This window comes from Equus asinus, chromosome X (assembly GCF_041296235.1).
Source record: "Equus asinus isolate D_3611 breed Donkey chromosome X, EquAss-T2T_v2, whole genome shotgun sequence".
NCBI lineage: Eukaryota > Metazoa > Chordata > Mammalia > Perissodactyla > Equidae > Equus > Equus asinus.
In genome coordinates, this window is record NC_091820.1 from 44,341,939 (window position 1) to 44,353,683 (window position 11,745).

Sequence of the window (11,745 nt, forward strand, 5' to 3'; positions counted from 1 at the left end):
CTGAGATTCTTCTCTGTGAGCCTTCTAACCGCAGAGGCCACACACTCAGCCCCTACTCTCTAGGGCAGTGTTTCTCAAACTTTCTTTTCAATCACAACCTGGAGTAAAAAATACATTGTACATGGTGACCTAGGACATAAGTATACGTATGAATGACGTTTCATGAAACAATACTTACCCTTACAATGCGCAATGCACACTGACATTTTTATTCTATTTATCTTATTTTACTCTTTAATATCTTGGTCAGTATCAAGAAATCCATTTCATAACATATTAATGGGTCACCGCTCACAATTTTAAAAAGCACAACTACATATAAAACCTGTATATGTCACATTGAAATGAGACTCTCTAGAGAAACTTTCAAGATCTCTGTAGGCCTGCCCATCAAAGTCAAGTGCCTGCCAGTCTAATCATCCACCCACTCTGAAGCCCTTCACCTGCCAGAGGAAGGAGGAAGAGAGAGCTAAGAGGCCGAGTGAGTAACCCAGGGGATAGCCCCTACTCAAAGGTGCATTAAGCCAGAACCTAGCCATAGGCAGGAGGGGAAAAAAGAGAGGCAATCAATTTGCCTGAACGAAGCATGCCATCACAGAATTCTTAGCAACATACCCAGAGACCAAGAGATTCTAAGAAAAACCTCATGTTTTCCTAGGAGTAGAGTATCATGCGCAGACCATATCAAATTCATCTTGCCTTAATATCACCTCAAGACACCTTATAAGGGCCTGTGAGATCTCAAACCTGGCAGATTCTAGCTCTCACGTCTTCTATTCACATCAACAGCATAAAACTTGGATCCCAAATTCAGAGACACTCAAAGTCCTTTCTATTCAATTTATAATTAAAAGTATGTAGATTTTATTTGAACAGCTTCACCAAGTGAAATTTTTAGAAAAATAATTTCCTGCCTACATATTTCCACTTTATTAAAATGAAAACATAACCCCTAGGGTTTTTTTTTTTTTTTGGTTTGTTCTGTGCATCATTCTGGTATTTTATCTTGTGCTTATTTGAGGACAGTTCTTTTCTTTTCCATTAATCTTGCTAATCCTAGCAGACTTCCCCACAATTCATTTCTCTACAAAGTTGCCTCGATTTGCTTAGATGTTCTGCCGATGTGAGCACTTGGACTGATCAACAAGCTGAAGAGGGGATTAGGGATGCCCATACGGAAGGTCTTAAACACCTGTGTTCTCAATTCTTTTCTTGCTCAGGGAGATTATATTGGAAGAGTTATCTCTGTCTACTTAAGAGGAGAGGTTGCAGGAGGCACAGCATTGTGGAGCTTCTGTTACTGAGAGTTTGTAAAGGATTACTCCTTTTTCTTCTGTCTTTAACCATTGCATTCCTAAGAGGACTCCTTTGCAAAGCGCCTGCTTCAAAGTCAACTTCTAAGATGTAGATATCTGCGAGGCAGCTCAGATCTCAATTTTCCAATCAGGACTTCTGACCGCCAGCCACCACCCCCAGCCCAAGTGCTTCTCTCCAGCCTCATCTTCCCATTATCAGAAAAAAGTCACCCCTTCCTCTCAGTCACTTCAGCCTGAAACCTAGAGGCCATCCTTAATTTCTTTCCTTCCATCACCAGCCACCATATACAATCCATTAGCAAGTCCTATCACTGCTTCCAAAATAGATCTCAAATCTATCCACTTTTCCCCATCTCCCTGCCCATAAGGCATTATCTTCTCCCACTGCAATACTGAACTACTGCAATAGCCCTCAAACTGATGCCCTTATTTCCGGTTTCACCCTCTCTGATCCATTCTCCACTCAGCATAGAAGATCTCACAAAAATTTAAAGCAGATCATGTCCTTCCCCTGCTTAAAACCCTAAACAGATTTTCACTGCAATTAGAATAATATCCTTGTTCTACAAGGTTCTATACAAGTTGCCTCTTGGCCACGTCTCCCAACTAATCTCCTCCCACTATCCCCAACTTGTTCGCTACACTTGAGCCACACTGGCTTTCTTACTCATCTTCAAGTGCACCATGCAAATGACCACATAAGAGCATTTGCACTTACTGTTCCCTCTGCCTGGTACACTGTTCCCCCAGATCTTCATATGGCTAGCTCTCTTCTGGTCTCAGCTCAAATGTCAACTTCTCAAAGAAGCCTTCCATGATGGCCCCATCAAACGCTGTTCATCCACCCACTCACTATCACATTAGCCTGTTTCATTTTCTTCGTAGCATTTTCCACTACTTGAAATAGTTTTTGCTTACTTATGTATTGTCTGTTTCCTCCACTGGAATGCAAGCTCCATGGGACCAGGAAGCGTTGTCTCTCTCATTTACTGTTGTATCACACTGCATAGAGGAGTGCTAGGTACCTAGATGATACTCAACTAATAGTCAGTGAATGAATCGGCATGCCGTGCTATTTCTGACTTCCCTTTGTGCATCAACTAATGTACAAATAAAATAAGCTATCAATCAAATGTTTTAAACAAGCTCTTTTCCAATGCCCTCCTTAATAACATCAAGGATATAAAAACTATGAAAATCTAACTCTGAGGAATTAATTCTACCCTAGTCTACTCTGCCTCATTTATGCTTCTTATCATAATTCATTAATTCAAAAAACACTGACTGAATAATTACCAAAAGCCAGATACTGTGCTAACCCTAGGGTTATCACCAATGGGAATCTTCAGTTTTCACTTTTGTTAGCAACTGGTGAAAATTGTATATTCAATACAGCCAAATACTAATTGTGATCATGTATTTAAAAAGACATCTACTTTATTTTAACATTGGACAATCAATCAGAGAGCTGGTAATAATTTCCTGTTACTTAGAAGGAGCTTCATACCAAATAGGAAGGTTGATTTTTTTATTTTTTCTATTAAGAAAAACTAAATAAGAATTACGTGGAAGAAAGCTGTACTCTTCAAATACAGAATTTAACTCTGCGTAGGGCGGTGGGAGTGGAGGGCTGATTTCTCCTCAAAGGCTAAAAAAAAAAAAAGTGGAATTTCTTTGAAATCCACAGCACAAGATTTACTGCATGAAAATACAAGCAGCCAGTTCTTCAAGCCAGAACAGTTCCATTAGGGCATCTGTTTCAATTACAAACCAGTTTTGGGTTGAACGTTCAGGAAGTTATTAAAATTGCACAGAACCATTGGATACAGGAGGGAGAAAGACACTTGGCACTCAAGTTGTCCAATTTATACAGGAGATCACTGCAGCCAGGCCATGTCAAGTGGCTTGTCCAATGTTTTGCAAGTCAAGTAGCCAAGTTAGAACTCACAGTCAGGTTTCCTGGCCCACTGGCTCTGACAGACAGTTTGCTGTTTATCCAGTTGCCCATCCAACTGCCCTTCCCCATTCCCTACCTCCCTGCTAATAAAACCCTGATTTGTTCAAGAAACAGGCAGAGATTCCATGATTTCAGAGAGCAGAGGCCCCTCCCTTAGCCTCAGGAAATAAATCATTATTAGATTAAGTTCTCCTCTCATGCCTTTTGGTCAGTATTGGTCTACAGTGGACCAGTGACCTATTTCTGGCTAATGAGATCTAAAGGACGGTCTTCTGGTAATGTGTCACTTCCCCTCCCTCCCAAAAAATAGAGCCTCAGAAGGCAAAAAGAAAAAATTCCCTTACAACTTCCTTTCTGCCTTGAACTCAGATGTGACACCTAGAGATGCTGCAGTTCTTTTGCAGCCATAAGGCAACAAGTCAATAGAATAAGCATAGCAGAAATAGAGGAAGAGCCAAGGTTACCAAAACAATAGCGTTCACTGGCTTCCAGACTTCTCGATAAGCGAGGAAAAGTAACTCCCTCTTTCTTTAAGCCACCGCTGTCCAACTTCACAATCGTAACTCGTACTACATATCAGAGACTTCCAAACTGTGGTTTTGGGAGCTGTACAAGGCATGTCGCAGTCTCTCAACGGTCAAGAAAAGCGGAGGGATGAAGAGAGACTGAGAAAAGAATCCAAATTACGGGTCCCTATCCCCAGCTTGAAGCAGAGCAGCCCTTTCCCATCTGGGTCACTTATTGAACTTTCACAAAAGCTTTCATTGAAACAAAATATCCACGGTCTAGAATCATTTTGAGAACTGTTACAGCGTGCCATGCAGGCCTATGCTTTCAATAAAACGAAACTACAAATAAAATACCCCAGGGGAGCTCAATAGGCAAATTAGTCCCCTGGTGACTCCTTTTATAAAGAGATGAGCCATCCTCCTTTTATAGAGAAATATGGATTTCACAAGTGGATTCACTTAGAATAGGGTGAACTTATCATCTCCCTCACCAGGGGCCTTGAAATTGGCCTCTGAGGCTACACTAATCTCCCTGCTTTTTCCATTTCCATCCATTGGTTCTTCCTGATACTGTCAAGCGGATACAACGATAAACATCACAAGTCACGATGGATTTCAACTCCCCTCTTGCAACTAGAGAGTGAAGAATGGTTATTAGTCCACCACTGTGGGGAATAGGTTTTCCTGTCCACTGGAGAGCTGAGGGCAGGGACATTATTTGGGGACATCTGGACCAGTCACTGACTCTGTTTCTCTGCTGGGATAAGGATGTGGCCCTTGCTTGGGCTGTTTGTTCATAAACTAGGAAAGTCTGATCTGTGCAAACCTTTTCTTAAACAGAAGTTCACCAATTACTGGTGTAAGCTCTTCCAGAATGGTGACAGGAGCCTTGAGGAGGGTGTCCCTGGCAGCTGCAAGCTCTGTGACAGTCAGGAATCCAGGGGAAGGGAAAAAACTGAAACAAGCTATACTCTATGTGTTTATGCGGTATAGCTCCCGTGCCTTAAAGCCTGTATCCTTGGATTAATTAATTAGGAAGTTCAAGCACATGCATGCATATCAGGTACCTCTTGTGACCATCTCATATCCTCCCAGCCCACTTTTTACCCCATCCGTTGCTATGGCAACCAGCTTCATGCATGTGTAATTTGATAGCACCTCAATTCAGCTCACTGTGTGTCTGGCTGTCTGACCCAGGATCTTTCTGATGCTACAATATGAGCTACCATCAAGACATGCATGGGTAGAGCTGAAAGTAAGAGAAAGCCAACACCCCGTGAGGCAGCCCCTGATCAACGGGAGAGGGGAGTTTGTGAGTTTATCTTCTGTCCTCCAGACAGGCAATTCTGAGGTGCAACTACACAGCTCCTCAGAAGATCACAGCAGGACTGAGCCCCAGAAGCCAACAGCAGTGACCAACTCAACAACACACCCTGGAACTGGCTTTTTCTCCTGCCTGTTTCACTCTTTCCAGTCCTCCACTACAATTTCCTGGATCACGCCCCAAAATAAACTAGCTGCATCTAAGTCCTGGTCTCGAGATCTGCTCTCTGAGTAAGGGAACCCATCCCACCAATATGTAACCCACGTGGAAAGCTGCAATCTCCATCACTCCAAGAAATACTAGGCCTAGGAGGGCAGTGCTCCCTAGCATCCATATCATCTGATCTGTCATCAAGGAGGCACATCCTTCTGCCAGATGGCCTTTATAGCTACAAATTATTTGATGCTCTTCCCATCTACAGGTGGGGTTTACCATCCCTCCCCTTAAATCTGGGAAGATTCAAAGATTCATGACCACTTCAACCAATAGATATGGCAGAAGGAACACAATGTGACTTCAAGGCTGGGTCATGAAAGCCCATGCAGCGTGCCTTGTTTGCCAAATCACTCACTTTTGGACCTTGAGCTGCTATGTAAGAAATCTGACTATCCTGAGGCCACTGTGCTGGAGAGGTCACATGTAGGTGCCTTGTCCCAGCTGAGCCCAGCCTTCCAGGTGCCTGATCAGTGTGCCAGACATGTGAGGTAAGCTGTTTCGGACCTCCCAGACAAGCTTACCCACAAGTTGAATACCAGCAAGTGACCTCCATTGATACTACATGGAACAGAAGAACCACCCAGTCAAATCATATGCAAGTTCCAGACCCACAAAATCATGAACTATAATAACATAGTTGTGTTTGAAGCCACTAAGTTTTGGAACCATTTGTTCAGCAGCAATAGAGAACTGAAATGCTCTAGAAATGCAGGTCAGGCCTGCTTAAAGGATAGCACTGTATCCTTGAGATTAGGGAAAAGAGCAATTTCCACTTTTCAAGGGTTCAGGGCTTCCTCAACTCTAGCTTGATATTATCTCTTAAGTCTACTCTGCTCCTACATTCTGTGTCTCTTGTCCTAAGTGATTAAATATTGATACCCCTAAACTTACTGCCTCATTGCTTGTTTAAAAAAAAACTCCAAGCGTTAGACCCTAATATCAAAGCAGCATCTCTGTGTCTTTGTCCTAGCCCTCTTAGAAGTTCATGTCTACCAAAAGAGGTCTGAGAGTATCTGTTGGGGGAAAAAAAGGCATTACACCACCACATCGGTAATGTTAAATGCATTATAATCTCAGCATGTACGCAAGGAGAGGGGAAAAAAAGCTGTTCAAAGGCCGTCACAGGATGAAAATGCAATAATTGGGAACTAGCGGGAATTCTGAGACATAAAACGGTTGTTACTGCCTTTTATGCTTCTGTTTGTCACATTTAATAATAAGAATATTTTACGTTTGTATAATGTCTTACAGTTTAAAGAACACTTTTATATACATTAGCTCATATTCCACACACCTTCCATGTGTGATCTCATCTACACCCATAGCTTCAAGACATTCACGTCCATGGAGATAACTCCCAAATTGCTGAAATCAATCTCTCTCAACTTAGACTTCTAGCTGCCTCCTAGAATTTTCCACAGAAATTCTGAAGGCACCTCAAATTTATTACTTCAATACCCAACCCATTTTCTCCACAACCCCCCCTACACACACACGAACACACACTCATCTCTTCCATCTTTGTTCCCATCTCAGATAGTGGTGTCATTGTCTTTCCAGACTAGAAAGACTGGAGTCATCTTCTCATCTTCTCCTTCTCCTCAAAGCCAATTAGTTGTCAGGTCCTGTGAGTTCTATTTCCATAACATCTCAGACATTTGTACCCTCCTTTCTGTTCCCCCAGATGCCACCACCAGTCCAGGTGCTCCTCATCTGTCTAGATCAGGGTCTGCAAACTACTACAGCCCTGGGCCATATCCAGCCCAAGATCTGTTTTCACAAATACAGTTTTACTGGAATGTAGCCATGCTCATTTGTTTACATGTTGCCTATAGCTGATTTTACACTACAGTGGCAGAGTTGAGCAGTTGTAACAGGGTCCACATGGCCCGCAAAGCCTAAAGTCTGATCCTTTCCAGAAAAAGTCTGCCAACCTCTGGTGTAGATAGTCTCCTACTGAATAAATCTGAAAGGGAAGAGATCTCTTCCACTTTTACCTGCTCAGAGGTATTTTTGTCACCAAGCAGAATATGTCACTAATTCTGCCTTCATAGTGCCTGGTGTATGTCTCGTATGCAGTCAGAGTTCATAATGTTGATTTACCACAAACAGTTTCTGTTATTTAAAACCGACTTCCTATAAATGAGCTTCACCCCCAGAGGCCTTGTTAGCTGAGCATATACCTGTAATTCCGCATAGTTCATCAGAGGCTCCTCAAGACTGAGTCTAGACTCCCAGCTGGATGCTCACAGCTGGAGCTGGTGGAACTCAGCACCCCGTGTTATACCCTGTGGTTTCCTTGTTGCTATTGCGTTTCCATTATTTATTGCATATTCTTTGACATTCTGAAGCTTTTTAGGACATAGTCCTATCTTAGTTCAGCTTCTGGTCATGGAATAAATAAGAATAATGATTTTTACTTCCACCCATTCTTGCTCCAAAAGGCAACACTGACAGTTTCTATATGATTCTAATATAAATGGTTAAAGAGAAATGATTTCTGCATTTGTTTTCTATTGCTATATAAATTATCGCAAACTTACTGGCTTCAAAAAGAACCCACGTATTTCTTATCTCACAGTTCTATAGGTTAGATTCTGGGCACAGTATGACCGGATTCTCTGCTCAGGTCTCGCCAGGCTGACATCAAAGTGTCTGCCAGTGCTGTCGTTCTCCTCTGAGGCTTACAATCCTCTTCCAAATTCACTAGAAGTTGGCAGAATTCATTTCCTTGTGGTTGTCAGGCCAAGGTCCCCTTTTCCCACCAGTTGTCAGCTGGGGACCGCTCTGGGCTCCTAAAAGCTGCCCAAAATTCCTCACCATGTGGCCACCATAGGCAGTTCATCTGGATGTTTGCTTTCTCCCAGGCCAGCCAATGTGTGTCTCTCTGACATTCTTTTCTGTGATCATTGGGAGAAAACTCTCCGCTTCTAAAGGGTGCATGTGATTAGGTCAAGTCCACTTGGATAATCTTAAGGTCAAGTGATTTGAGACCTTAACTGCATCTGCAAAATCCCATCACAACAATACCGAGATTACTGTTTGAGTGAATAACTGGGAGAAGGTGCGTGTACACCAGGGATCCAGAATCTTGAGGGGACATCTTAGAATTCTGCCTACTGCAATCTCTTTCTCTAAAATGCCAGACACTGATTTAACTAACTATACAAGGACTTGAACTGTGTTTTATAAAGCTTATTCATTCTGTCAGTGATCTGGGGGGAGTCCAATTATGAGGAAACTTTGGAAGTTTTCAAAACTCCTTCCAAGAATCCCTTTTAAATTAACGCCAAGTTTATAGAAGCGCTTTGCGTTTCTGTTTTTGTTTTCATTTTGTCTTGCAGTCACCAGATATTCATAGCACCAAATTCAAACATCTCTTTATGAGAACCACTTCCAAAAAAACCAAAAAGGCAAGGATACATTTAGCTCTATTATAGGAAAATCGTCTCTCAATATTTTCCATGCTATTTGATTTCATCTTCAAGTCTCTAGTTTTTTTCAACGTGGGGGTGTTTAATGGAGTGGAGGAATGGAAAGCAGAAAGTGTCTGGAAAATTAATATAAACTTCTTTCCTGGCTCTAAATGTTTAATAATTCTTTAGCCAGGAAACACATTTTTTTTCAATTTCACCAATTTCTTTTTCTGTACTTCTCTTTATAATTGGCTAAATATACTGCCAATACTTTTCCTATTTTTTAACTTTGGTCTGAAATATTTAAGTCTTTCATGCTTTCTCCCTTGCTTTCTCTCTTATAAGGAATTTTATTGTAAAAATCATGTAATCAACCAAAACGTGTTTTTCAAATTTGACTTAATATATAGACCTCTTTTAAAGGAGAAATATGCTTGCAGACTCCAGTTTGTCTCATTATTTGTATTATAGTATTACTTAAATATAATCACAAATATAAAACTAAAAATAAACTCCTTATGCTGATCTCTCTTATTCAACTATAACACTAAGGCTAATTTATAAATTAAATGCAAACAAAACTAAAGAGTCAATAAAACTCAAATGATTAGCATTAATTTAATACAACGGATTACATTGCTTGCTAAAACTAAATCATCATTGCTGAGTTTAACAGTAGAAAGATGTAGCCTTAGCCGCAATTCTATATTGAATCCAGTTCTGTATTTTGACTTCTATATAGAGAATGTCTGTTTACATAAGAAGGTTGTGCAAAAATAATTAATAACTTCATGACTTTGCTTGCTAGTTCAAGGTAATCAGACCATACATGTAAATAACACTCTTCCAGTGAGCGATCTTAAAATGCCAATTTTCATCAGGCTTGATGACACCTATGTCAACCTGTTTCCCAGGTAGAAGGAACTTCAAAAGGACAAGGTGCTAAGATGGAAGCCTGCTTAGGGACGGGGCTGAGGGGACAGCAAGGAGGCCAGGGCAGCATGGCAACAGTGATGGAGGTGAAGAGTGGTAGGACGTGAAGCCAGAGAGTTGACTAGGGACCTGCCATTTAGGACCTTGTAGGTCACAGTAAAAACTTTGAATTTTTTCCTGAGACAGAAAGCCATTAAGAGGTTTTGAGCAAAGGAAAGACATAATCTAACTTATGTTTTTAAAGGCTCAGTTTAGCTGCTATTTGGAGAGTGAGCAAGAGTAAAAGCAAAGAGACCAGTAAGGAGGCAACATCCCAGACAAGAGAGGATGGAACCTTTGGTCGGGTGGCAGTGACAAAGGCGGTAAGAACTGCTTGGGTTTGAGATGTATTCTGAAAATAGAACTAACAGAATTTGCTGATGCATTGGATGTGAAGTATGAAAGAAAGAGTGAAGTCAGGATTATGTTGAAGTTTGGGGCCTGAACAACTGGGTGAAAGGTGCTGCCATTCACAGAGGTGGTAAATACCAAAGGAGGAGCTGGTTTTGGTGGGAATAAGAATCAGACGTTCAGTTTTAGACATGCCAAGTTTGAGACGCCTATTAGACATTCAGTATTTGAATGAATATACATAAAGGGCTTAGAACAATACCTGGTATATAGAAAACATTCAATCCATTTAGCTATTGCCTATTATTATTATCCAAGTGGAGATATCAAATAGGCTGTTGGATACATAAGTTGGGAGTTCGGGAGAAAATTCTGGAATTAAAAGCTACTAAACTAGATGAAACCACTTAGCAACTATGCGTAGAAAGAGATGGAAATAAGTTCTAGAACTGAGCTCTGCAGCTGTCCAAAATTTGGAGGTTGGGAAGATTAGGAGGAGCCAGAATAGAAGATTGAAAGGGAGCAGCCAGTGAGGCAGGAGGGAACCCAGGAGATGATGGTATCCCCACAACCAAGTAAGGAAAGCGTTTCAAAGAAAGAACGATCACCCACGCCCAATGCTGCACACGGGCCAAGTAGGGAAACACAGAAATGTCAGAGACCTTGACAAATGCAGTCTCAGCAAAGTAGTAGGAGTTATTGGACAAGGTTTAAAAAAGAATGAGAAGAAAAGTGGAGAAGTAGATAAAAGGGGAGTCAGAGAGTATAGACAACTCTTTCAATGAGTTTTTCTGCAAAGCAGAGCAGAAAAGGAGTGGTTGCTGACAAGGGATGTGGATCAAGGCAGGGTACTTTTTTTTAAAATTTTTTTTCCTTTTTCTCCCCAAAGCCCCCCGGTACATAGTTGTGTATTTTTAGATGTGGGTCCTTCCAGTTGTGGCATGTGGGACACCACCCCAGCATGACCTGATGAGTGGTGCCATGTCCACACCCAGGATCCGAACCAGTGAAACCCTGGGCCGCTGAAGCGGAGCGCGCGAACTTAACCACTCAGCCATGGGGCCGGCCCTGACAGGGTACTTTTAAGATAGAAAATGTTGCCCAAGTGTTTTTTTGTCAATGTGAATGATCCAGTGCAAAGAGGGCAAATGGCAGTGCAAGAGAGAAAGGGGAAAATTGTAAAAGTGATGCCCTTGAGTAGGTGAGAATGAATGGAATCCACTGCAAGAAGGAATTGGACTTAGAAACATCAACAATTCACCATTGCGGCAAAAGGATAGGTTCGTGTGTACGGTTCTATATTGGTGGAAGAAGAATATGGAAGTTCTCTGATTGCTTATATTTTCTCGAGTAAGTCACAAGGTTTTCAGTCAAGAGTGACGGTGGGGAAAAGATATTGGAGGAACGAGGTGAAGGTATAAAATAGAGAAATGTATTAGAATTGTGGGCAGAACTGAGGCTCACTTGAGGATGGTGGTGATGAATTTAAAGTGAGACTATTCAGCTTGATTCTAACTTTCTTTCCAGCTTCAATCAGCTGCTCAGCTGCAGACCTAGAGCAGGTGGGGAGGTGGCCTTAACTACGTAGAGTAGATGTTGCGCTGCACTGCCCATATTCCCCCTTCAGGACTGAGGCACTCATTCTCCCAGCTGCTGGGAGCATCGGAGGCCAACAGCTCTCAGC